The sequence below is a fragment of the Mytilus californianus genome, unplaced genomic scaffold (genome assembly GCF_021869535.1).
Source record: "Mytilus californianus isolate M0D057914Y unplaced genomic scaffold, xbMytCali1.0.p SCAF_8, whole genome shotgun sequence".
Taxonomy (NCBI): domain Eukaryota; kingdom Metazoa; phylum Mollusca; class Bivalvia; order Mytilida; family Mytilidae; genus Mytilus; species Mytilus californianus.
This window is the reverse complement of record NW_026262734.1, coordinates 60068436-60093033: the sequence shown is the minus strand read 5'-3', so window position 1 is coordinate 60093033 and position 24598 is coordinate 60068436. Positions and strand designations below refer to the sequence as shown.

Sequence of the window (24598 nt, the reverse complement as noted above, 5' to 3'; positions counted from 1 at the left end):
CAATAACCTTTCTAGAACCATATTGGCCATTGTGTGGTCTGTCTGGGAGGAAACGTAAATCTGACTTACCGACCGAAATGTTCACATCGATCCGCTTTCAAGACTCCCTGGACAAAGAATGAGATGGAATCACCACAGTAACGACGAAGTGTCATAATTAAAGAAGGGTAGAGACTCCGAAAGACGTTACGCATATTTTCAGTGCAAATGAAGAGAAGCGAAATCCACCGAGGGCAAAAGAACAAACCAGTATAGCCATTACACATACATGGTAGGAAATATAGCCATTTGGGTGAATATACTGTGTAGCGTGCCTCCCTTTTGGATGAATACTTTGCGATGTATTATGACTATAGTCCATTTTGCAGGCTGTCGTTGGTGAGGACGAGAAGACAATATCCAGATGGGTAACGAGATTGCCCTATCGTACTCTTTGAATAAGTGTAGGGTTGATCCATTTGTGCGCCCATAGTTCTCCAAATTGTGGTCTTAAATTATTGGCTCCCCAGTTTTAGATATCAATTTTTTAGTAGCGAATCCTTTTGCAAAGCCAAAAAATAGGGCTCGTCCGGGAGTCGAACCCGGGACCTCTCGCACCCGAAGCGAGAATCATACCACTAGACCAACGAGCCTGACACTACAAATTGAAATTAAATAGATTATAAAATATGTTACACATCAAGACGGTGAACAAGTATTCCAATCTCTGGAATCACTTATGTTCATCGACAGATTGTAGCTGAATCGATTGCAGATTATGTACGGCTTCTGTGTTTAATGAATAACTGAAATGTTTACGCTCCGTGTGGGATCAATTTGACATTTCAAAAGGAAAAAAAAAAAAAACCCCAAACATATCCAGTATGTTATATCGTGTGTCTGCCGACAGAAGCTGAGTTTACCATCTATCCTGTCAGCTGTTGATATGCCTGAGCAGCAATGCATGCTAGCTGTGTCGTTCATTTCCGTCATGACTAGCGTTAAGGATTTAAGCTTAAATTCACATCATGATACCCAAGGTTTCCGTGGTGTAGTGGTTATCACATCCGCTTAACACGCGGAAGGTCCTGAGTTCAATCCGCAGCGGAAACATCTGTTTTTGCTGGCTTGAAGAATGGACAATTTGAAATGGCATCAACGTAATTACAGTTGGATTTCTGTTTTACTTGTGTCAAGATTTCTATTGTTAGTGTCAAAACTTGTTCAGAGCTGGTCCAAATGGTTTTGATCAACTTGATTAGGGATGAGGTAAAATGACGGTATACTTAGTAGTCCGAAATCGGATATCACTGGGGTGCATGTTTTAAAAAGGTGTGGAAGCACTAAGACGACATGACTCGAAACGGTCAGAGAGTTTTCTAAAATGACGTAGAAAATAAATAGCAGGCAATATAAAAAATTCATGCGTCGGCCGGGAGTCGAACCCGGATCGACTGCTTGGAAGGCAACCATGCTAACCGTTACACCACCGACGCCATAAATACACCTGTTACAATTTTCTTACATATGTATCGCATTCGAATTCAACACGTATCAATATATATTTGAAGTTTTATAGCAAATTATATATGCAAGTTAGACAAAAGATACCAAAACAATCTCATTTTTTTTCTCTCTCAAATAAAGAAACACTACATTTCCGAAAGTTCGTTAACTAGTATAGTAGGGAACAGGCTATTTGATTCCAGCAAATCCTAACAAAAACTATGTGCGTCGGCCGGGAGTCGAACCCGGATCGACTGCTTGGAAGGCAACCATGCTAACCGTTACACCACCGACGCCATGTTACAATCTTGAATGAAATTCTCTCTTATAGCATAGACGTAAGACAACCAGTTTAATTACGTGGCAATTCATATGCAGCCTAAAAGAAATTAAAATAATGATAATACTATCGGTATCTCTCTCATAACGTCTATTTCTTTGAAATGCCCCCATCTATCGTACTGAAAATATCTATTTTCACGCTGCTACATATACATACATATGTATCTGTTCTCAGTCTTCGATGCCGAAGATGTCCTGTACGTTATTATCCTATTAAATATGGTATATGAACAATCGAAAGTTAAAAAGGGGTCTTGAAATTTTAATTCTTTGTCTTATCATGATGGTGCGATTTAGCATAATCGTACACTAGTTGAAGCTTATGATAATTTGGAGTGGAAATGGCAATCAATTACCGAAGGGCGTAATCTTCGAACATATGTTACTTTCAAAACCACTATTTGAACAAAATGTTTTCTGGTTATGAAGAAATGCGTGTTTGAAAAAAAAAAAAAAAGAAAAAAAAGAGCAATAGATCGATGCATTTGCTTCCGTCAATGTTGAGGATATACACTGTATACGAAACAAAGACTGGTGAACATATGTTTACATAATGACGACACGAACAGTTTGACTGCCCGAGGCGTAATATAAATTTAGTAGAAAATGTATAAAAACCAGGATAAAAGAAAACACGTTCATAATGTTTAGACGCCAAGCAAACTCTGGGATAGGGGAATTGGAAGAATGAAATTTAGCAATTCATCAAGAAAAAGATAATTCCAACAACACAATATATAGTATATTAAACAAAAACAAAAAAGAAATTAAAGAAAGAAAGAAAGGAAATAAAAAAATAAAAAAACAAAAAACAAAAAACTTAACCCTCCTCTCCGTAATCGGAAATGCATACCACAACATCGTGTAAATGTCAGTCTTATTACTTCTATCAATAACCTTTCTAGAACCATATTGGCCATTGTGTGGTCTGTCTGGGAGGAAACGTAAATCTGACTTACCGACCGAAATGTTCACATCGATCCGCTTTCAAGACTCCCTGGACAAAGAATGAGATGGAATCACCACAGTAACGACGAAGTGTCATAATTAAAGAAGGGTAGAGACTCCGAAAGACGTTACGCATATTTTCAGTGCAAATGAAGAGAAGCGAAATCCACCGAGGGCAAAAGAACAAACCAGTATAGCCATTACACATACATGGTAGGAAATATAGCCATTTGGGTGAATATACTGTGTAGCGTGCCTCCCTTTTGGATGAATACTTTGCGATGTATTATGACTATAGTCCATTTTGCAGGCTGTCGTTGGTGAGGACGAGAAGACAATATCCAGATGGGTAACGAGATTGCCCTATCGTACTCTTTGAATAAGTGTAGGGTTGATCCATTTGTGCGCCCATAGTTCTCCAAATTGTGGTCTTAAATTATTGGCTCCCCAGTTTTAGATATCAATTTTTTAGTAGCGAATCCTTTTGCAAAGCCAAAAAATAGGGCTCGTCCGGGAGTCGAACCCGGGACCTCTCGCACCCGAAGCGAGAATCATACCACTAGACCAACGAGCCTGACACTACAAATTGAAATTAAATAGATTATAAAATATGTTACACATCAAGACGGTGAACAAGTATTCCAATCTCTGGAATCACTTATGTTCATCGACAGATTGTAGCTGAATCGATTGCAGATTATGTACGGCTTCTGTGTTTAATGAATAACTGAAATGTTTACGCTCCGTGTGGGATCAATTTGACATTTCAAAAGGAAAAAAAAAAAAAACCCCAAACATATCCAGTATGTTATATCGTGTGTCTGCCGACAGAAGCTGAGTTTACCATCTATCCTGTCAGCTGTTGATATGCCTGAGCAGCAATGCATGCTAGCTGTGTCGTTCATTTCCGTCATGACTAGCGTTAAGGATTTAAGCTTAAATTCACATCATGATACCCAAGGTTTCCGTGGTGTAGTGGTTATCACATCCGCTTAACACGCGGAAGGTCCTGAGTTCAATCCGCAGCGGAAACATCTGTTTTTGCTGGCTTGAAGAATGGACAATTTGAAATGGCATCAACGTAATTACAGTTGGATTTCTGTTTTACTTGTGTCAAGATTTCTATTGTTAGTGTCAAAACTTGTTCAGAGCTGGTCCAAATGGTTTTGATCAACTTGATTAGGGATGAGGTAAAATGACGGTATACTTAGTAGTCCGAAATCGGATATCACTGGGGTGCATGTTTTAAAAAGGTGTGGAAGCACTAAGACGACATGACTCGAAACGGTCAGAGAGTTTTCTAAAATGACGTAGAAAATAAATAGCAGGCAATATAAAAAATTCATGCGTCGGCCGGGAGTCGAACCCGGATCGACTGCTTGGAAGGCAACCATGCTAACCGTTACACCACCGACGCCATAAATACACCTGTTACAATTTTCTTACATATGTATCGCATTCGAATTCAACACGTATCAATATATATTTGAAGTTTTATAGCAAATTATATATGCAAGTTAGACAAAAGATACCAAAACAATCTCATTTTTTTTCTCTCTCAAATAAAGAAACACTACATTTCCGAAAGTTCGTTAACTAGTATAGTAGGGAACAGGCTATTTGATTCCAGCAAATCCTAACAAAAACTATGTGCGTCGGCCGGGAGTCGAACCCGGATCGACTGCTTGGAAGGCAACCATGCTAACCGTTACACCACCGACGCCATGTTACAATCTTGAATGAAATTCTCTCTTATAGCATAGACGTAAGACAACCAGTTTAATTACGTGGCAATTCATATGCAGCCTAAAAGAAATTAAAATAATGATAATACTATCGGTATCTCTCTCATAACGTCTATTTCTTTGAAATGCCCCCATCTATCGTACTGAAAATATCTATTTTCACGCTGCTACATATACATACATATGTATCTGTTCTCAGTCTTCGATGCCGAAGATGTCCTGTACGTTATTATCCTATTAAATATGGTATATGAACAATCGAAAGTTAAAAAGGGGTCTTGAAATTTTAATTCTTTGTCTTATCATGATGGTGCGATTTAGCATAATCGTACACTAGTTGAAGCTTATGATAATTTGGAGTGGAAATGGCAATCAATTACCGAAGGGCGTAATCTTCGAACATATGTTACTTTCAAAACCACTATTTGAACAAAATGTTTTCTGGTTATGAAGAAATGCGTGTTTGAAAAAAAAAAAAAAAGAAAAAAAAGAGCAATAGATCGATGCATTTGCTTCCGTCAATGTTGAGGATATACACTGTATACGAAACAAAGACTGGTGAACATATGTTTACATAATGACGACACGAACAGTTTGACTGCCCGAGGCGTAATATAAATTTAGTAGAAAATGTATAAAAACCAGGATAAAAGAAAACACGTTCATAATGTTTAGACGCCAAGCAAACTCTGGGATAGGGGAATTGGAAGAATGAAATTTAGCAATTCATCAAGAAAAAGATAATTCCAACAACACAATATATAGTATATTAAACAAAAACAAAAAAGAAATTAAAGAAAGAAAGAAAGGAAATAAAAAAATAAAAAAACAAAAAACAAAAAACTTAACCCTCCTCTCCGTAATCGGAAATGCATACCACAACATCGTGTAAATGTCAGTCTTATTACTTCTATCAATAACCTTTCTAGAACCATATTGGCCATTGTGTGGTCTGTCTGGGAGGAAACGTAAATCTGACTTACCGACCGAAATGTTCACATCGATCCGCTTTCAAGACTCCCTGGACAAAGAATGAGATGGAATCACCACAGTAACGACGAAGTGTCATAATTAAAGAAGGGTAGAGACTCCGAAAGACGTTACGCATATTTTCAGTGCAAATGAAGAGAAGCGAAATCCACCGAGGGCAAAAGAACAAACCAGTATAGCCATTACACATACATGGTAGGAAATATAGCCATTTGGGTGAATATACTGTGTAGCGTGCCTCCCTTTTGGATGAATACTTTGCGATGTATTATGACTATAGTCCATTTTGCAGGCTGTCGTTGGTGAGGACGAGAAGACAATATCCAGATGGGTAACGAGATTGCCCTATCGTACTCTTTGAATAAGTGTAGGGTTGATCCATTTGTGCGCCCATAGTTCTCCAAATTGTGGTCTTAAATTATTGGCTCCCCAGTTTTAGATATCAATTTTTTAGTAGCGAATCCTTTTGCAAAGCCAAAAAATAGGGCTCGTCCGGGAGTCGAACCCGGGACCTCTCGCACCCGAAGCGAGAATCATACCACTAGACCAACGAGCCTGACACTACAAATTGAAATTAAATAGATTATAAAATATGTTACACATCAAGACGGTGAACAAGTATTCCAATCTCTGGAATCACTTATGTTCATCGACAGATTGTAGCTGAATCGATTGCAGATTATGTACGGCTTCTGTGTTTAATGAATAACTGAAATGTTTACGCTCCGTGTGGGATCAATTTGACATTTCAAAAGGAAAAAAAAAAAAACCCCCAAACATATCCAGTATGTTATATCGTGTGTCTGCCGACAGAAGCTGAGTTTACCATCTATCCTGTCAGCTGTTGATATGCCTGAGCAGCAATGCATGCTAGCTGTGTCGTTCATTTCCGTCATGACTAGCGTTAAGGATTTAAGCTTAAATTCACATCATGATACCCAAGGTTTCCGTGGTGTAGTGGTTATCACATCCGCTTAACACGCGGAAGGTCCTGAGTTCAATCCTCAGCGGAAACATCTGTTTTTGCTGGCTTGAAGAATGGACAATTTGAAATGGCATCAACGTAATTACAGTTGGATTTCTGTTTTACTTGTGTCAAGATTTCTATTGTTAGTGTCAAAACTTGTTCAGAGCTGGTCCAAATGGTTTTGATCAACTTGATTAGGGATGAGGTAAAATGACGGTATACTTAGTAGTCCGAAATCGGATATCACTGGGGTGCATGTTTTAAAAAGGTGTGGAAGCACTAAGACGACATGACTCGAAACGGTCAGAGAGTTTTCTAAAATGACGTAGAAAATAAATAGCAGGCAATATAAAAAATTCATGCGTCGGCCGGGAGTCGAACCCGGATCGACTGCTTGGAAGGCAACCATGCTAACCGTTACACCACCGACGCCATAAATACACCTGTTACAATTTTCTTACATATGTATCGCATTCGAATTCAACACGTATCAATATATATTTGAAGTTTTATAGCAAATTATATATGCAAGTTAGACAAAAGATACCAAAACAATCTCATTTTTTTTCTCTCTCAAATAAAGAAACACTACATTTCCGAAAGTTCGTTAACTAGTATAGTAGGGAACAGGCTATTTGATTCCAGCAAATCCTAACAAAAACTATGTGCGTCGGCCGGGAGTCGAACCCGGATCGACTGCTTGGAAGGCAACCATGCTAACCGTTACACCACCGACGCCATGTTACAATCTTGAATGAAATTCTCTCTTATAGCATAGACGTAAGACAACCAGTTTAATTACGTGGCAATTCATATGCAGCCTAAAAGAAATTAAAATAATGATAATACTATCGGTATCTCTCTCATAACGTCTATTTCTTTGAAATGCCCCCATCTATCGTACTGAAAATATCTATTTTCACGCTGCTACATATACATACATATGTATCTGTTCTCAGTCTTCGATGCCGAAGATGTCCTGTACGTTATTATCCTATTAAATATGGTATATGAACAATCGAAAGTTAAAAAGGGGTCTTGAAATTTTAATTCTTTGTCTTATCATGATGGTGCGATTTAGCATAATCGTACACTAGTTGAAGCTTATGATAATTTGGAGTGGAAATGGCAATCAATTACCGAAGGGCGTAATCTTCGAACATATGTTACTTTCAAAACCACTATTTGAACAAAATGTTTTCTGGTTATGAAGAAATGCGTGTTTGAAAAAAAAAAAAAAAAGAAAAAAAAGAGCAATAGATCGATGCATTTGCTTCCGTCAATGTTGAGGATATACACTGTATACGAAACAAAGACTGGTGAACATATGTTTACATAATGACGACACGAACAGTTTGACTGCCCGAGGCGTAATATAAATTTAGTAGAAAATGTATAAAAACCAGGATAAAAGAAAACACGTTCATAATGTTTAGACGCCAAGCAAACTCTGGGATAGGGGAATTGGAAGAATGAAATTTAGCAATTCATCAAGAAAAAGATAATTCCAACAACACAATATATAGTATATTAAACAAAAACAAAAAAGAAATTAAAGAAAGAAAGAAAGGAAATAAAAAAATAAAAAAACAAAAAACAAAAAACTTAACCCTCCTCTCCGTAATCGGAAATGCATACCACAACATCGTGTAAATGTCAGTCTTATTACTTCTATCAATAACCTTTCTAGAACCATATTGGCCATTGTGTGGTCTGTCTGGGAGGAAACGTAAATCTGACTTACCGACCGAAATGTTCACATCGATCCGCTTTCAAGACTCCCTGGACAAAGAATGAGATGGAATCACCACAGTAACGACGAAGTGTCATAATTAAAGAAGGGTAGAGACTCCGAAAGACGTTACGCATATTTTCAGTGCAAATGAAGAGAAGCGAAATCCACCGAGGGCAAAAGAACAAACCAGTATAGCCATTACACATACATGGTAGGAAATATAGCCATTTGGGTGAATATACTGTGTAGCGTGCCTCCCTTTTGGATGAATACTTTGCGATGTATTATGACTATAGTCCATTTTGCAGGCTGTCGTTGGTGAGGACGAGAAGACAATATCCAGATGGGTAACGAGATTGCCCTATCGTACTCTTTGAATAAGTGTAGGGTTGATCCATTTGTGCGCCCATAGTTCTCCAAATTGTGGTCTTAAATTATTGGCTCCCCAGTTTTAGATATCAATTTTTTAGTAGCGAATCCTTTTGCAAAGCCAAAAAATAGGGCTCGTCCGGGAGTCGAACCCGGGACCTCTCGCACCCGAAGCGAGAATCATACCACTAGACCAACGAGCCTGACACTACAAATTGAAATTAAATAGATTATAAAATATGTTACACATCAAGACGGTGAACAAGTATTCCAATCTCTGGAATCACTTATGTTCATCGACAGATTGTAGCTGAATCGATTGCAGATTATGTACGGCTTCTGTGTTTAATGAATAACTGAAATGTTTACGCTCCGTGTGGGATCAATTTGACATTTCAAAAGGAAAAAAAAAAAAACCCCAAACATATCCAGTATGTTATATCGTGTGTCTGCCGACAGAAGCTGAGTTTACCATCTATCCTGTCAGCTGTTGATATGCCTGAGCAGCAATGCATGCTAGCTGTGTCGTTCATTTCCGTCATGACTAGCGTTAAGGATTTAAGCTTAAATTCACATCATGATACCCAAGGTTTCCGTGGTGTAGTGGTTATCACATCCGCTTAACACGCGGAAGGTCCTGAGTTCAATCCTCAGCGGAAACATCTGTTTTTGCTGGCTTGAAGAATGGACAATTTGAAATGGCATCAACGTAATTACAGTTGGATTTCTGTTTTACTTGTGTCAAGATTTCTATTGTTAGTGTCAAAACTTGTTCAGAGCTGGTCCAAATGGTTTTGATCAACTTGATTAGGGATGAGGTAAAATGACGGTATACTTAGTAGTCCGAAATCGGATATCACTGGGGTGCATGTTTTAAAAAGGTGTGGAAGCACTAAGACGACATGACTCGAAACGGTCAGAGAGTTTTCTAAAATGACGTAGAAAATAAATAGCAGGCAATATAAAAAATTCATGCGTCGGCCGGGAGTCGAACCCGGATCGACTGCTTGGAAGGCAACCATGCTAACCGTTACACCACCGACGCCATAAATACACCTGTTACAATTTTCTTACATATGTATCGCATTCGAATTCAACACGTATCAATATATATTTGAAGTTTTATAGCAAATTATATATGCAAGTTAGACAAAAGATACCAAAACAATCTCATTTTTTTTCTCTCTCAAATAAAGAAACACTACATTTCCGAAAGTTCGTTAACTAGTATAGTAGGGAACAGGCTATTTGATTCCAGCAAATCCTAACAAAAACTATGTGCGTCGGCCGGGAGTCGAACCCGGATCGACTGCTTGGAAGGCAACCATGCTAACCGTTACACCACCGACGCCATGTTACAATCTTGAATGAAATTCTCTCTTATAGCATAGACGTAAGACAACCAGTTTAATTACGTGGCAATTCATATGCAGCCTAAAAGAAATTAAAATAATGATAATACTATCGGTATCTCTCTCATAACGTCCATTTCTTTGAAATGCCCCCATCTATCGTACTGAAAATATCTATTTTCACGCTGCTACATATACATACATATGTATCTGTTCTCAGTCTTCGATGCCGAAGATGTCCTGTACGTTATTATCCTATTAAATATGGTATATGAACAATCGAAAGTTAAAAAGGGGTCTTGAAATTTTAATTCTTTGTCTTATCATGATGGTGCGATTTAGCATAATCGTACACTAGTTGAAGCTTATGATAATTTGGAGTGGAAATGGCAATCAATTACCGAAGGGCGTAATCTTCGAACATATGTTACTTTCAAAACCACTATTTGAACAAAATGTTTTCTGGTTATGAAGAAATGCGTGTTTGAAAAAAAAAAAAAAAGAAAAAAAAGAGCAATAGATCGATGCATTTGCTTCCGTCAATGTTGAGGATATACACTGTATACGAAACAAAGACTGGTGAACATATGTTTACATAATGACGACACGAACAGTTTGACTGCCCGAGGCGTAATATAAATTTAGTAGAAAATGTATAAAAACCAGGATAAAAGAAAACACGTTCATAATGTTTAGACGCCAAGCAAACTCTGGGATAGGGGAATTGGAAGAATGAAATTTAGCAATTCATCAAGAAAAAGATAATTCCAACAACACAATATATAGTATATTAAACAAAAACAAAAAAGAAATTAAAGAAAGAAAGAAAGGAAATAAAAAAATAAAAAAACAAAAAACAAAAAACTTAACCCTCCTCTCCGTAATCGGAAATGCATACCACAACATCGTGTAAATGTCAGTCTTATTACTTCTATCAATAACCTTTCTAGAACCATATTGGCCATTGTGTGGTCTGTCTGGGAGGAAACGTAAATCTGACTTACCGACCGAAATGTTCACATCGATCCGCTTTCAAGACTCCCTGGACAAAGAATGAGATGGAATCACCACAGTAACGACGAAGTGTCATAATTAAAGAAGGGTAGAGACTCCGAAAGACGTTACGCATATTTTCAGTGCAAATGAAGAGAAGCGAAATCCACCGAGGGCAAAAGAACAAACCAGTATAGCCATTACACATACATGGTAGGAAATATAGCCATTTGGGTGAATATACTGTGTAGCGTGCCTCCCTTTTGGATGAATACTTTGCGATGTATTATGACTATAGTCCATTTTGCAGGCTGTCGTTGGTGAGGACGAGAAGACAATATCCAGATGGGTAACGAGATTGCCCTATCGTACTCTTTGAATAAGTGTAGGGTTGATCCATTTGTGCGCCCATAGTTCTCCAAATTGTGGTCTTAAATTATTGGCTCCCCAGTTTTAGATATCAATTTTTTAGTAGCGAATCCTTTTGCAAAGCCAAAAAATAGGGCTCGTCCGGGAGTCGAACCCGGGACCTCTCGCACCCGAAGCGAGAATCATACCACTAGACCAACGAGCCTGACACTACAAATTGAAATTAAATAGATTATAAAATATGTTACACATCAAGACGGTGAACAAGTATTCCAATCTCTGGAATCACTTATGTTCATCGACAGATTGTAGCTGAATCGATTGCAGATTATGTACGGCTTCTGTGTTTAATGAATAACTGAAATGTTTACGCTCCGTGTGGGATCAATTTGACATTTCAAAAGGAAAAAAAAAAAAAACCCCAAACATATCCAGTATGTTATATCGTGTGTCTGCCGACAGAAGCTGAGTTTACCATCTATCCTGTCAGCTGTTGATATGCCTGAGCAGCAATGCATGCTAGCTGTGTCGTTCATTTCCGTCATGACTAGCGTTAAGGATTTAAGCTTAAATTCACATCATGATACCCAAGGTTTCCGTGGTGTAGTGGTTATCACATCCGCTTAACACGCGGAAGGTCCTGAGTTCAATCCTCAGCGGAAACATCTGTTTTTGCTGGCTTGAAGAATGGACAATTTGAAATGGCATCAACGTAATTACAGTTGGATTTCTGTTTTACTTGTGTCAAGATTTCTATTGTTAGTGTCAAAACTTGTTCAGAGCTGGTCCAAATGGTTTTGATCAACTTGATTAGGGATGAGGTAAAATGACGGTATACTTAGTAGTCCGAAATCGGATATCACTGGGGTGCATGTTTTAAAAAGGTGTGGAAGCACTAAGACGACATGACTCGAAACGGTCAGAGAGTTTTCTAAAATGACGTAGAAAATAAATAGCAGGCAATATAAAAAATTCATGCGTCGGCCGGGAGTCGAACCCGGATCGACTGCTTGGAAGGCAACCATGCTAACCGTTACACCACCGACGCCATAAATACACCTGTTACAATTTTCTTACATATGTATCGCATTCGAATTCAACACGTATCAATATATATTTGAAGTTTTATAGCAAATTATATATGCAAGTTAGACAAAAGATACCAAAACAATCTCATTTTTTTTCTCTCTCAAATAAAGAAACACTACATTTCCGAAAGTTCGTTAACTAGTATAGTAGGGAACAGGCTATTTGATTCCAGCAAATCCTAACAAAAACTATGTGCGTCGGCCGGGAGTCGAACCCGGATCGACTGCTTGGAAGGCAACCATGCTAACCGTTACACCACCGACGCCATGTTACAATCTTGAATGAAATTCTCTCTTATAGCATAGACGTAAGACAACCAGTTTAATTACGTGGCAATTCATATGCAGCCTAAAAGAAATTAAAATAATGATAATACTATCGGTATCTCTCTCATAACGTCTATTTCTTTGAAATGCCCCCATCTATCGTACTGAAAATATCTATTTTCACGCTGCTACATATACATACATATGTATCTGTTCTCAGTCTTCGATGCCGAAGATGTCCTGTACGTTATTATCCTATTAAATATGGTATATGAACAATCGAAAGTTAAAAAGGGGTCTTGAAATTTTAATTCTTTGTCTTATCATGATGGTGCGATTTAGCATAATCGTACACTAGTTGAAGCTTATGATAATTTGGAGTGGAAATGGCAATCAATTACCGAAGGGCGTAATCTTCGAACATATGTTACTTTCAAAACCACTATTTGAACAAAATGTTTTCTGGTTATGAAGAAATGCGTGTTTGAAAAAAAAAAAAAAAGAAAAAAAAGAGCAATAGATCGATGCATTTGCTTCCGTCAATGTTGAGGATATACACTGTATACGAAACAAAGACTGGTGAACATATGTTTACATAATGACGACACGAACAGTTTGACTGCCCGAGGCGTAATATAAATTTAGTAGAAAATGTATAAAAACCAGGATAAAAGAAAACACGTTCATAATGTTTAGACGCCAAGCAAACTCTGGGATAGGGGAATTGGAAGAATGAAATTTAGCAATTCATCAAGAAAAAGATAATTCCAACAACACAATATATAGTATATTAAACAAAAACAAAAAAGAAATTAAAGAAAGAAAGAAAGGAAATAAAAAAATAAAAAAACAAAAAACAAAAAACTTAACCCTCCTCTCCGTAATCGGAAATGCATACCACAACATCGTGTAAATGTCAGTCTTATTACTTCTATCAATAACCTTTCTAGAACCATATTGGCCATTGTGTGGTCTGTCTGGGAGGAAACGTAAATCTGACTTACCGACCGAAATGTTCACATCGATCCGCTTTCAAGACTCCCTGGACAAAGAATGAGATGGAATCACCACAGTAACGACGAAGTGTCATAATTAAAGAAGGGTAGAGACTCCGAAAGACGTTACGCATATTTTCAGTGCAAATGAAGAGAAGCGAAATCCACCGAGGGCAAAAGAACAAACCAGTATAGCCATTACACATACATGGTAGGAAATATAGCCATTTGGGTGAATATACTGTGTAGCGTGCCTCCCTTTTGGATGAATACTTTGCGATGTATTATGACTATAGTCCATTTTGCAGGCTGTCGTTGGTGAGGACGAGAAGACAATATCCAGATGGGTAACGAGATTGTCCTATCGTACTCTTTGAATAAGTGTAGGGTTGATCCATTTGTGCGCCCATAGTTCTCCAAATTGTGGTCTTAAATTATTGGCTCCCCAGTTTTAGATATCAATTTTTTAGTAGCGAATCCTTTTGCAAAGCCAAAAAATAGGGCTCGTCCGGGAGTCGAACCCGGGACCTCTCGCACCCGAAGCGAGAATCATACCACTAGACCAACGAGCCTGACACTACAAATTGAAATTAAATAGATTATAAAATATGTTACACATCAAGACGGTGAACAAGTATTCCAATCTCTGGAATCACTTATGTTCATCGACAGATTGTAGCTGAATCGATTGCAGATTATGTACGGCTTCTGTGTTTAATGAATAACTGAAATGTTTACGCTCCGTGTGGGATCAATTTGACATTTCAAAAGGAAAAAAAAAAAAAACCCCAAACATATCCAGTATGTTATATCGTGTGTCTGCCGACAGAAGCTGAGTTTACCATCTATCCTGTCAGCTGTTGATATGCCTGAGCAGCAATGCATGCTAGCTGTGTCGTTCATTTCCGTCATGACTAGCGTTAAGGATTTAAGCTTAAATTCACATCATGATACCCAAGGTTTCCGTGGTGTAGTGGTTATCACATCCGCTTAACACGCGGAAGGTCCTGAGTTCAATCCTCAGCGGAAACATCTGTTTTTGCTGGCTTGAAGAATGGACAATTTGAAATGGCATCAACGTAATTACAGTTGGATTTCTGTTTTACTTGTGTCAAGATTTCTATTGTTAGTGTCAAAACTTGTTCAGAGCTGGTCCAAATGGTTTTGATCAACTTGATTAGGGATGAGGTAAAATGACGGTATACTTAGTAGTCCGAAATCGGATATCACTGGGGTGCATGTTTTAAAAAGGTGTGGAAGCACTAAGACGACATGACTCGAAACGGTCAGAGAGTTTTCTAAAATGACGTAGAAAATAAATAGCAGGCAATATAAAAAATTCATGCGTCGGCCGGGAGTCGAACCCGGATCGACTGCTTGGAAGGCAACCATGCTAACCGTTACACCACCGACGCCATAAATACACCTGTTACAATTTTCTTACATATGTATCGCATTCGAATTCAACACGTATCAATATATATTTGAAGTTTTATAGCAAATTATATATGCAAGTTAGACAAAAGATACCAAAACAATCTCATTTTTTTTCTCTCTCAAATAAAGAAACACTACATTTCCGAAAGTTCGTTAACTAGTATAGTAGGGAACAGGCTATTTGATTCCAGCAAATCCTAACAAAAACTATGTGCGTCGGCCGGGAGTCGAACCCGGATCGACTGCTTGGAAGGCAACCATGCTAACCGTTACACCACCGACGCCATGTTACAATCTTGAATGAAATTCTCTCTTATAGCATAGACGTAAGACAACCAGTTTAATTACGTGGCAATTCATATGCAGCCTAAAAGAAATTAAAATAATGATAATACTATCGGTATCTCTCTCATAACGTCCATTTCTTTGAAATGCCCCCATCTATCGTACTGAAAATATCTATTTTCACGCTGCTACATATACATACATATGTATCTGTTCTCAGTCTTCGATGCCGAAGATGTCCTGTACGTTATTATCCTATTAAATATGGTATATGAACAATCGAAAGTTAAAAAGGGGTCTTGAAATTTTAATTCTTTGTCTTATCATGATGGTGCGATTTAGCATAATCGTACACTAGTTGAAGCTTATGATAATTTGGAGTGGAAATGGCAATCAATTACCGAAGGGCGTAATCTTCGAACATATGTTACTTTCAAAACCACTATTTGAACAAAATGTTTTCTGGTTATGAAGAAATGCGTGTTTGAAAAAAAAAAAAAAGAAAAAAAAGAGCAATAGATCGATGCATTTGCTTCCGTCAATGTTGAGGATATACACTGTATACGAAACAAAGACTGGTGAACATATGTTTACATAATGACGACACGAACAGTTTGACTGCCCGAGGCGTAATATAAATTTAGTAGAAAATGTATAAAAACCAGGATAAAAGAAAACACGTTCATAATGTTTAGACGCCAAGCAAACTCTGGGATAGGGGAATTGGAAGAATGAAATTTAGCAATTCATCAAGAAAAAGATAATTCCAACAACACAATATATAGTATATTAAACAAAAACAAAAAAGAAATTAAAGAAAGAAAGAAAGGAAATAAAAAAATAAAAAAACAAAAAACAAAAAACTTAACCCTCCTCTCCGTAATCGGAAATGCATACCACAACATCGTGTAAATGTCAGTCTTATTACTTCTATCAATAACCTTTCTAGAACCATATTGGCCATTGTGTGGTCTGTCTGGGAGGAAACGTAAATCTGACTTACCGACCGAAATGTTCACATCGATCCGCTTTCAAGACTCCCTGGACAAAGAATGAGATGGAATCACCACAGTAACGACGAAGTGTCATAATTAAAGAAGGGTAGAGACTCCGAAAGACGTTACGCATATTTTCAGTGCAAATGAAGAGAAGCGAAATCCACCGAGGGCAAAAGAACAAACCAGTATAGCCATTACACATACATGGTAGGAAATATAGCCATTTGGGTGAATATACTGTGTAGCGTGCCTCCCTTTTGGATGAATACTTTGCGATGTATTATGACTATAGTCCATTTTGCAGGCTGTCGTTGGTGAGGACGAGAAGACAATATCCAGATGGGTAACGAGATTGCCCTATCGTACTCTTTGAATAAGTGTAGGGTTGATCCATTTGTGCGCCCATAGTTCTCCAAATTGTGGTCTTAAATTATTGGCTCCCCAGTTTTAGATATCAATTTTTTAGTAGCGAATCCTTTTGCAAAGCCAAAAAATAGGGCTCGTCCGGGAGTCGAACCCGGGACCTCTCGCACCCGAAGCGAGAATCATACCACTAGACCAACGAGCCTGACACTACAAATTGAAATTAAATAGATTATAAAATATGTTACACATCAAGACGGTGAACAAGTATTCCAATCTCTGGAATCACTTATGTTCATCGACAGATTGTAGCTGAATCGATTGCAGATTATGTACGGCTTCTGTGTTTAATGAATAACTGAAATGTTTACGCTCCGTGTGGGATCAATTTGACATTTCAAAAGGAAAAAAAAAAAAAAACCCAAACATATCCAGTATGTTATATCGTGTGTCTGCCGACAGAAGCTGAGTTTACCATCTATCCTGTCAGCTGTTGATATGCCTGAGCAGCAATGCATGCTAGCTGTGTCGTTCATTTCCGTCATGACTAGCGTTAAGGATTTAAGCTTAAATTCACATCATGATACCCAAGGTTTCCGTGGTGTAGTGGTTATCACATCCGCTAATCTGTGATATGTATATACAAAGTGTGAATATAATAAAGATAAAAAAAAATCACATCCGCTTAACACGCGGAAGGTCCTGAGTTCAATCCTCAGCGGAAACATCTGTTTTTGCTGGCTTGAAGAATGGACAATTTGAAATGGCATCAACGTAATTACAGTTGGATTTCTGTTTTACTTGTGTCAAGATTTCTATTGTTAGTGTCAAAACTTGTTCAGAGCTGGTCCAAATGGTTTTGATCAACTTGATTAGGGATGAGGTAAAATGACGGTATACTTAGTAGTCCGAAATCGGATATCACTGGGGTGCATCTTTTAAAAAGGTGTGGAAGCACTAAGACGACATGACTCGAAACGGTCAGAGAGTTTTCTAAAATGACGTAGAAAATAAATAGCAGGCAATATTAAAAATTCATGCGTCGGCCGGGAGTCGAACCCGGATCGACTGCTTGGAAGGCAACCATGCTAACCGTTACACCACCGACGCCATAAATACACCTGTTACAATTTTCTTACATATGTATCGCATTCGAATTCAACACGTATCAATATATATTTGAAGTTTTATAGCAAATTATATATGCAAGTTAGACAAAAGATACCAAAACAATCTCATTTTTTTTCTCTCTCAAATAAAGAAACACTACATTTCCGAAAGTTCGTTAACTAGTATAGTAGGGAACAGGCTATTTGATTCCAGCAAATCCTAACAAAAACTATGTGCGTCGGCCGGGAGTCGAACCCGGATCGACTGCTTGGAAGGCAACCATGCTAACCGTTACACCACCGACGCCATGTTACAATCTTGAATGAAATTCTCTCTTATAGCATAGACGTAAGACAACCAGTTTAAATACGTGGCAATTCATATGCAGCCTAAAAGAAATTAAAATAATGATAATACTATCGGTATCTCTCTCATAACGTCTATTTCTTTGAAATGCCCCCATCTATCGTACTGAAAATATCTATTTTCACGCTGCTACATATACATACATATGTATCTGTTCTCAGTCTTCGATGCCGAAGATGTCCTGTACGTTATTATCCTATTAAATATGGTATATGAACAATCGAAAGTTAAAAAGGGGTCTTGAAATTTTAATTCTTTGTCTTATCATGATGGTGCGATTTAGCATAATCGTACACTAGTTGAAGCTTATGATAATTTGGAGTGGAAATGGCAATCAATTACCGAAGGGCGTAATCTTCGAACATATGTTACTTTCAAAACCACTATTTGAACAAAATGTTTTCTGGTTATGAAGAAATGCGTGTTTGAAAAAAAAAAAAAGAAAAAAAAGAGCAATAGATCGATGCATTTGCTTCCGTCAATGTTGAGGATATACACTGTATACGAAACAAAGACTGGTGAACATATGTTTACATAATGACGACACGAACAGTTTGACTGCCCGAGGCGTAATATAAATTTAGTAGAAAATGTATAAAAACCAGGATAAAAGAAAACACGTTCATAATGTTTAGACGCCAAGCAAACTCTGGGATAGGGGAATTGGAAGAATGAAATTTAGCAATTCATCAAGAAAAAGATAATTCCAACAACACAATATATAGTATATTAAACAAAAACAAAAAAGAAATTAAAGAAAGAAAGAAAGGAAATAAAAAAATAAAAAAACAAAAAACAAAAAACTTAACCCTCCTCTCCGTAATCGGAAATGCATACCACAACATCGTGTAAATGTCAGTCTTATTACTTCTATCAATAACCTTTCTAGAACCATATTGGCCATTGTGTGGTCTGTCTGGGAGGAAACGTAAATCTGACTTACCGACCGAAATGTTCACATCGATCCGCTTTCAAGACTCCCTGGACAAAGAATGAGATGGAATCACCACAGTAACGACGAAGTGTCATAATTAAAGAAGGGTAGAGACTCCGAAAGACGTTACGCATATTTTCAGTGCAAATGAAGAGAAGCGAAATCCACCGAGGGCAAAAGAACAAACCAGTATAGCCATTACACATACATGGTAGGAAATATAGCCATTTGGGTGAATATACTGTGTAGCGTGCCTCCCTTTTGGATGAATACTTTGCGATGTATTATGACTATAGTCCATTTTGCAGGCTGTCGTTGGTGAGGACGAGAAGACAATATCCAGATGGGTAACGAGATTGCCCTATCGTACTCTTTGAATAAGTGTAGGGTTGATCCATTTGTGCGCCCATAGTTCTCCAAATTGTGGTCTTAAATTATTGGCTCCCCAGTTTTAGATATCAATTTTTTAGTAGCGAATCCTTTTGCAAAGCCAAAAAATAGGGCTCGTCCGGGAGTCGAACCCGGGACCTCTCGCACCCGAAGCGAGAATCATACCACTAGACCAACGAGCCTGACACTACAAATTGAAATTAAATAGATTATAAAATATGTTACACATCAAGACGGTGAACAAGTATTCCAATCTCTGGAATCACTTATGTTCATCGACAGATTGTAGCTGAATCGATTGCAGATTATGTACGGCTTCTGTGTTTAATGAATAACTGAAATGTTTACGCTCCGTGTGGGATCAATTTGACATTTCAAAAGGAAAAAAAAAAAAAACCCCAAACATATCCAGTATGTTATATCGTGTGTCTGCCGACAGAAGCTGAGTTTACCATCTATCCTGTCAGCTGTTGATATGCCTGAGCAGCAATGCATGCTAGCTGTGTCGTTCATTTCCGTCATGACTAGCGTTAAGGATTTAAGCTTAAATTCACATCATGATACCCAAGGTTTCCGTGGTGTAGTGGTTATCACATCCGCTTAACACGCGGAAGGTCCTGAGTTCAATCCTCAGCGGAAACATCTGTTTTTGCTGGCTTGAAGAATGGACAATTTGAAATGGCATCAACGTAATTACAGTTGGATTTCTGTTTTACTTGTGTCAAGATTTCTATTGTTAGTGTCAAAACTTGTTCAGAGCTGGTCCAAATGGTTTTGATCAACTTGATTAGGGATGAGGTAAAATGACGGTATACTTAGTAGTCCGAAATCGGATATCACTGGGGTGCATCTTTTAAAAAGGTGTGGAAGCACTAAGACGACATGACTCGAAACGGTCAGAGAGTTTTCTAAAATGACGTAGAAAATAAATAGCAGGCAATATAAAAAATTCATGCGTCGGCCGGGAGTCGAACCCGGATCGACTGCTTGGAAGGCAACCATGCTAACCGTTACACCACCGACGCCATAAATACACCTGTTACAATTTTCTTACATATGTATCGCATTCGAATTCAACACGTATCAATATATATTTGAAGTTTTATAGCAAATTATATATGCAAGTTAGACAAAAGATACCAAAACAATCTCATTTTTTTTCTCTCTCAAATAAAGAAACACTACATTTCCGAAAGTTCGTTAACTAGTATAGTAGGGAACAGGCTATTTGATTCCAGCAAATCCTAACAAAAACTATGTGCGTCGGCCGGGAGTCGAACCCGGATCGACTGCTTGGAAGGCAACCATGCTAACCGTTACACCACCGACGCCATGTTACAATCTTGAATGAAATTCTCTCTTATAGCATAGACGTAAGACAACCAGTTTAATTACGTGGCAATTCATATGCAGCCTAAAAGAAATTAAAATAATGATAATACTATCGGTATCTCTCTCATAACGTCTATTTCTTTGAAATGCCCCCATCTATCGTACTGAAAATATCTATTTTCACGCTGCTACATATACATACATATGTATCTGTTCTCAGTCTTCGATGCCGAAGATGTCCTGTACGTTATTATCCTATTAAATATGGTATATGAACAATCGAAAGTTAAAAAGGGGTCTTGAAATTTTAATTCTTTGTCTTATCATGATGGTGCGATTTAGCATAATCGTACACTAGTTGAAGCTTATGATAATTTGGAGTGGAAATGGCAATCAATTACCGAAGGGCGTAATCTTCGAACATATGTTACTTTCAAAACCACTATTTGAACAAAATGTTTTCTGGTTATGAAGAAATGCGTGTTTGAAAAAAAAAAAAAAGAAAAAAAAGAGCAATAGATCGATGCATTTGCTTCCGTCAATGTTGAGGATATACACTGTATACGAAACAAAGACTGGTGAACATATGTTTACATAATGACGACACGAACAGTTTGACTGCCCGAGGCGTAATATAAATTTAGTAGAAAATGTATAAAAACCAGGATAAAAGAAAACACGTTCATAATGTTTAGACGCCAAGCAAACTCTGGGATAGGGGAATTGGAAGAATGAAATTTAGCAATTCATCAAGAAAAAGATAATTCCAACAACACAATATATAGTATATTAAACAAAAACAAAAAAGAAATTAAAGAAAGAAAGAAAGGAAATAAAAAAATAAAAAAACAAAAAACAAAAAACTTAACCCTCCTCTCCGTAATCGGAAATGCATACCACAACATCGTGTAAATGTCAGTCTTATTACTTCTATCAATAACCTTTCTAGAACCATATTGGCCATTGTGTGGTCTGTCTGGGAGGAAACGTAAATCTGACTTACCGACCGAAATGTTCACATCGATCCGCTTTCAAGACTCCCTGGACAAAGAATGAGATGGAATCACCACAGTAACGACGAAGTGTCATAATTAAAGAAGGGTAGAGACTCCGAAAGACGTTACGCATATTTTCAGTGCAAATGAAGAGAAGCGAAATCCACCGAGGGCAAAAGAACAAACCAGTATAGCCATTACACATACATGGTAGGAAATATAGCCATTTGGGTGAATATACTGTGTAGCGTGCCTCCCTTTTGGATGAATACTTTGCGATGTATTATGACTATAGTCCATTTTGCAGGCTGTCGTTGGTGAGGACGAGAAGACAATATCCAGATGGGTAACGAGATTGCCCTATCGTACTCTTTGAATAAGTGTAGGGTTGATCCATTTGTGCGCCCATAGTTCTCCAAATTGTGGTCTTAAATTATTGGCTCCCCAGTTTTAGATATCAATTTTTTAGTAGCGAATCCTTTTGCAAAGCCAAAAAATAGGGCTCGTCCGGGAGTCGAACCCGGGACCTCTCGCACCCGAAGCGAGAATCATACCACTAGACCAACGAGCCTGACACTACAAATTGAAATTAAATAGATTATAAAATATGTTACACATCAAGACGGTGAACAAGTATTCCAATCTCTGGAATCACTTATGTTCATCGACAGATTGTAGCTGAATCGATTGCAGATTATGTACGGCTTCTGTGTTTAATGAATAACTGAAATGTTTACGCTCCGTGTGGGATCAATTTGACATTTCAAAAGGAAAAAAAAAAAAAACCCAAACATATCCAGTATGTTATATCGTGTGTCTGCCGACAGAAGCTGAGTTTACCATCTATCCTGTCAGCTGTTGATATGCCTGAGCAGCAATGCATGCTAGCTGTGTCGTTCATTTCCGTCATGACTAGCGTTAAGGATTTAAGCTTAAATTCACATCATGATACCCAAGGTTTCCGTGGTGTAGTGGTTATCACATCCGCTAATCTGTGATATGTATATACAAAGTGTGAATATAATAAAGATAAAAAAAAATCACATCCGCTTAACACGCGGAAGGTCCTGAGTTCAATCCTCAGCGGAAACATCTGTTTTTGCTGGCTTGAAGAATGGACAATTTGAAATGGCATCAACGTAATTACAGTTGGATTTCTGTTTTACTTGTGTCAAGATTTCTATTGTTAGTGTCAAAACTTGTTCAGAGCTGGTCCAAATGGTTTTGATCAACTTGATTAGGGATGAGGTAAAATGACGGTATACTTAGTAGTCCGAAATCGGATATCACTGGGGTGCATCTTTTAAAAAGGTGTGGAAGCACTAAGACGACATGACTCGAAACGGTCAGAGAGTTTTCTAAAATGACGTAGAAAATAAATAGCAGGCAATATTAAAAATTCATGCGTCGGCCGGGAGTCGAACCCGGATCGACTGCTTGGAAGGCAACCATGCTAACCGTTACACCACCGACGCCATAAATACACCTGTTACAATTTTCTTACATATGTATCGCATTCGAATTCAACACGTATCAATATATATTTGAAGTTTTATAGCAAATTATATATGCAAGTTAGACAAAAGATACCAAAACAATCTCATTTTTTTTCTCTCTCAAATAAAGAAACACTACATTTCCGAAAGTTCGTTAACTAGTATAGTAGGGAACAGGCTATTTGATTCCAGCAAATCCTAACAAAAACTATGTGCGTCGGCCGGGAGTCGAACCCGGATCGACTGCTTGGAAGGCAACCATGCTAACCGTTACACCACCGACGCCATGTTACAATCTTGAATGAAATTCTCTCTTATAGCATAGACGTAAGACAACCAGTTTAATTACGTGGCAATTCATATGCAGCCTAAAAGAAATTAAAATAATGATAATACTATCGGTATCTCTCTCATAACGTCTATTTCTTTGAAATGCCCCCATCTATCGTACTGAAAATATCTATTTTCACGCTGCTACATATACATACATATGTATCTGTTCTCAGTCTTCGATGCCGAAGATGTCCTGTACGTTATTATCCTATTAAATATGGTATATGAACAATCGAAAGTTAAAAAGGGGTCTTGAAATTTTAATTCTTTGTCTTATCATGATGGTGCGATTTAGCATAATCGTACACTAGTTGAAGCTTATGATAATTTGGAGTGGAAATGGCAATCAATTACCGAAGGGCGTAATCTTCGAACATATGTTACTTTCAAAACCACTATTTGAACAAAATGTTTTCTGGTTATGAAGAAATGCGTGTTTGAAAAAAAAAAAAAAAGAAAAAAAAGAGCAATAGATCGATGCATTTGCTTCCGTCAATGTTGAGGATATACACTGTATACGAAACAAAGACTGGTGAACATATGTTTACATAATGACGACACGAACAGTTTGACTGCCCGAGGCGTAATATAAATTTAGTAGAAAATGTATAAAAACCAGGATAAAAGAAAACACGTTCATAATGTTTAGACGCCAAGCAAACTCTGGGATAGGGGAATTGGAAGAATGAAATTTAGCAATTCATCAAGAAAAAGATAATTCCAACAACACAATATATAGTATATTAAACAAAAACAAAAAAGAAATTAAAGAAAGAAAGAAAGGAAATAAAAAAATAAAAAAACAAAAAACAAAAAACTTAACCCTCCTCTCCGTAATCGGAAATGCATACCACAACATCGTGTAAATGTCAGTCTTATTACTTCTATCAATAACCTTTCTAGAACCATATTGG

General features: G+C 37.7%; 34 non-coding genes across 34 annotated transcripts; 7 read left to right on the top strand and 27 right to left on the bottom strand.

Moving 5' to 3' along the window:
• Window positions 1-560: 560 nt before the first annotated feature.
• Window positions 561-632, bottom strand: Trnap-cgg (transfer RNA proline (anticodon CGG)). Its single transcript has one exon. It is a non-coding gene; the product is annotated as a tRNA-Pro (tRNA).
• Window positions 633-1019: 387 nt separating this feature from the next.
• Window positions 1020-1092, top strand: Trnav-aac (transfer RNA valine (anticodon AAC)). The gene has a single exon. It is a non-coding gene; the product is annotated as a tRNA-Val (tRNA).
• Window positions 1093-1403: 311 nt separating this feature from the next.
• Trnag-ucc (transfer RNA glycine (anticodon UCC)) lies at window positions 1404-1475 on the bottom strand. The gene has a single exon. It is a non-coding gene; the product is annotated as a tRNA-Gly (tRNA).
• Window positions 1476-1709: 234 nt separating this feature from the next.
• On the bottom strand, window positions 1710-1781 carry Trnag-ucc (transfer RNA glycine (anticodon UCC)). Its single transcript has one exon. It is a non-coding gene; the product is annotated as a tRNA-Gly (tRNA).
• A 1496-nt stretch (window positions 1782-3277) lies between these two features.
• Window positions 3278-3349, bottom strand: Trnap-cgg (transfer RNA proline (anticodon CGG)). Its single transcript has one exon. It is a non-coding gene; the product is annotated as a tRNA-Pro (tRNA).
• Window positions 3350-3736: 387 nt separating this feature from the next.
• On the top strand, window positions 3737-3809 carry Trnav-aac (transfer RNA valine (anticodon AAC)). The gene has a single exon. It is a non-coding gene; the product is annotated as a tRNA-Val (tRNA).
• A 311-nt stretch (window positions 3810-4120) lies between these two features.
• Window positions 4121-4192, bottom strand: Trnag-ucc (transfer RNA glycine (anticodon UCC)). Its single transcript has one exon. It is a non-coding gene; the product is annotated as a tRNA-Gly (tRNA).
• A 234-nt stretch (window positions 4193-4426) lies between these two features.
• Window positions 4427-4498, bottom strand: Trnag-ucc (transfer RNA glycine (anticodon UCC)). The gene has a single exon. It is a non-coding gene; the product is annotated as a tRNA-Gly (tRNA).
• A 1496-nt stretch (window positions 4499-5994) lies between these two features.
• Trnap-cgg (transfer RNA proline (anticodon CGG)) lies at window positions 5995-6066 on the bottom strand. Its single transcript has one exon. It is a non-coding gene; the product is annotated as a tRNA-Pro (tRNA).
• Window positions 6067-6453: 387 nt separating this feature from the next.
• On the top strand, window positions 6454-6526 carry Trnav-aac (transfer RNA valine (anticodon AAC)). Its single transcript has one exon. It is a non-coding gene; the product is annotated as a tRNA-Val (tRNA).
• Window positions 6527-6837: 311 nt separating this feature from the next.
• Window positions 6838-6909, bottom strand: Trnag-ucc (transfer RNA glycine (anticodon UCC)). Its single transcript has one exon. It is a non-coding gene; the product is annotated as a tRNA-Gly (tRNA).
• A 234-nt stretch (window positions 6910-7143) lies between these two features.
• Trnag-ucc (transfer RNA glycine (anticodon UCC)) lies at window positions 7144-7215 on the bottom strand. The gene has a single exon. It is a non-coding gene; the product is annotated as a tRNA-Gly (tRNA).
• Window positions 7216-8712: 1497 nt separating this feature from the next.
• Window positions 8713-8784, bottom strand: Trnap-cgg (transfer RNA proline (anticodon CGG)). The gene has a single exon. It is a non-coding gene; the product is annotated as a tRNA-Pro (tRNA).
• Window positions 8785-9170: 386 nt separating this feature from the next.
• Window positions 9171-9243, top strand: Trnav-aac (transfer RNA valine (anticodon AAC)). The gene has a single exon. It is a non-coding gene; the product is annotated as a tRNA-Val (tRNA).
• Window positions 9244-9554: 311 nt separating this feature from the next.
• Window positions 9555-9626, bottom strand: Trnag-ucc (transfer RNA glycine (anticodon UCC)). Its single transcript has one exon. It is a non-coding gene; the product is annotated as a tRNA-Gly (tRNA).
• Window positions 9627-9860: 234 nt separating this feature from the next.
• Trnag-ucc (transfer RNA glycine (anticodon UCC)) lies at window positions 9861-9932 on the bottom strand. The gene has a single exon. It is a non-coding gene; the product is annotated as a tRNA-Gly (tRNA).
• Window positions 9933-11428: 1496 nt separating this feature from the next.
• Trnap-cgg (transfer RNA proline (anticodon CGG)) lies at window positions 11429-11500 on the bottom strand. The gene has a single exon. It is a non-coding gene; the product is annotated as a tRNA-Pro (tRNA).
• A 387-nt stretch (window positions 11501-11887) lies between these two features.
• On the top strand, window positions 11888-11960 carry Trnav-aac (transfer RNA valine (anticodon AAC)). Its single transcript has one exon. It is a non-coding gene; the product is annotated as a tRNA-Val (tRNA).
• Window positions 11961-12271: 311 nt separating this feature from the next.
• Trnag-ucc (transfer RNA glycine (anticodon UCC)) lies at window positions 12272-12343 on the bottom strand. The gene has a single exon. It is a non-coding gene; the product is annotated as a tRNA-Gly (tRNA).
• Window positions 12344-12577: 234 nt separating this feature from the next.
• Trnag-ucc (transfer RNA glycine (anticodon UCC)) lies at window positions 12578-12649 on the bottom strand. The gene has a single exon. It is a non-coding gene; the product is annotated as a tRNA-Gly (tRNA).
• A 1496-nt stretch (window positions 12650-14145) lies between these two features.
• Window positions 14146-14217, bottom strand: Trnap-cgg (transfer RNA proline (anticodon CGG)). Its single transcript has one exon. It is a non-coding gene; the product is annotated as a tRNA-Pro (tRNA).
• Window positions 14218-14604: 387 nt separating this feature from the next.
• Window positions 14605-14677, top strand: Trnav-aac (transfer RNA valine (anticodon AAC)). Its single transcript has one exon. It is a non-coding gene; the product is annotated as a tRNA-Val (tRNA).
• Window positions 14678-14988: 311 nt separating this feature from the next.
• Window positions 14989-15060, bottom strand: Trnag-ucc (transfer RNA glycine (anticodon UCC)). The gene has a single exon. It is a non-coding gene; the product is annotated as a tRNA-Gly (tRNA).
• Window positions 15061-15294: 234 nt separating this feature from the next.
• Trnag-ucc (transfer RNA glycine (anticodon UCC)) lies at window positions 15295-15366 on the bottom strand. Its single transcript has one exon. It is a non-coding gene; the product is annotated as a tRNA-Gly (tRNA).
• A 1495-nt stretch (window positions 15367-16861) lies between these two features.
• Trnap-cgg (transfer RNA proline (anticodon CGG)) lies at window positions 16862-16933 on the bottom strand. Its single transcript has one exon. It is a non-coding gene; the product is annotated as a tRNA-Pro (tRNA).
• An 833-nt stretch (window positions 16934-17766) lies between these two features.
• On the bottom strand, window positions 17767-17838 carry Trnag-ucc (transfer RNA glycine (anticodon UCC)). Its single transcript has one exon. It is a non-coding gene; the product is annotated as a tRNA-Gly (tRNA).
• A 234-nt stretch (window positions 17839-18072) lies between these two features.
• Window positions 18073-18144, bottom strand: Trnag-ucc (transfer RNA glycine (anticodon UCC)). The gene has a single exon. It is a non-coding gene; the product is annotated as a tRNA-Gly (tRNA).
• Window positions 18145-19638: 1494 nt separating this feature from the next.
• Trnap-cgg (transfer RNA proline (anticodon CGG)) lies at window positions 19639-19710 on the bottom strand. The gene has a single exon. It is a non-coding gene; the product is annotated as a tRNA-Pro (tRNA).
• A 387-nt stretch (window positions 19711-20097) lies between these two features.
• Window positions 20098-20170, top strand: Trnav-aac (transfer RNA valine (anticodon AAC)). The gene has a single exon. It is a non-coding gene; the product is annotated as a tRNA-Val (tRNA).
• Window positions 20171-20481: 311 nt separating this feature from the next.
• On the bottom strand, window positions 20482-20553 carry Trnag-ucc (transfer RNA glycine (anticodon UCC)). The gene has a single exon. It is a non-coding gene; the product is annotated as a tRNA-Gly (tRNA).
• Window positions 20554-20787: 234 nt separating this feature from the next.
• Trnag-ucc (transfer RNA glycine (anticodon UCC)) lies at window positions 20788-20859 on the bottom strand. The gene has a single exon. It is a non-coding gene; the product is annotated as a tRNA-Gly (tRNA).
• A 1495-nt stretch (window positions 20860-22354) lies between these two features.
• Window positions 22355-22426, bottom strand: Trnap-cgg (transfer RNA proline (anticodon CGG)). Its single transcript has one exon. It is a non-coding gene; the product is annotated as a tRNA-Pro (tRNA).
• An 832-nt stretch (window positions 22427-23258) lies between these two features.
• On the bottom strand, window positions 23259-23330 carry Trnag-ucc (transfer RNA glycine (anticodon UCC)). Its single transcript has one exon. It is a non-coding gene; the product is annotated as a tRNA-Gly (tRNA).
• A 234-nt stretch (window positions 23331-23564) lies between these two features.
• On the bottom strand, window positions 23565-23636 carry Trnag-ucc (transfer RNA glycine (anticodon UCC)). The gene has a single exon. It is a non-coding gene; the product is annotated as a tRNA-Gly (tRNA).
• Window positions 23637-24598: the final 962 nt, after the last annotated feature.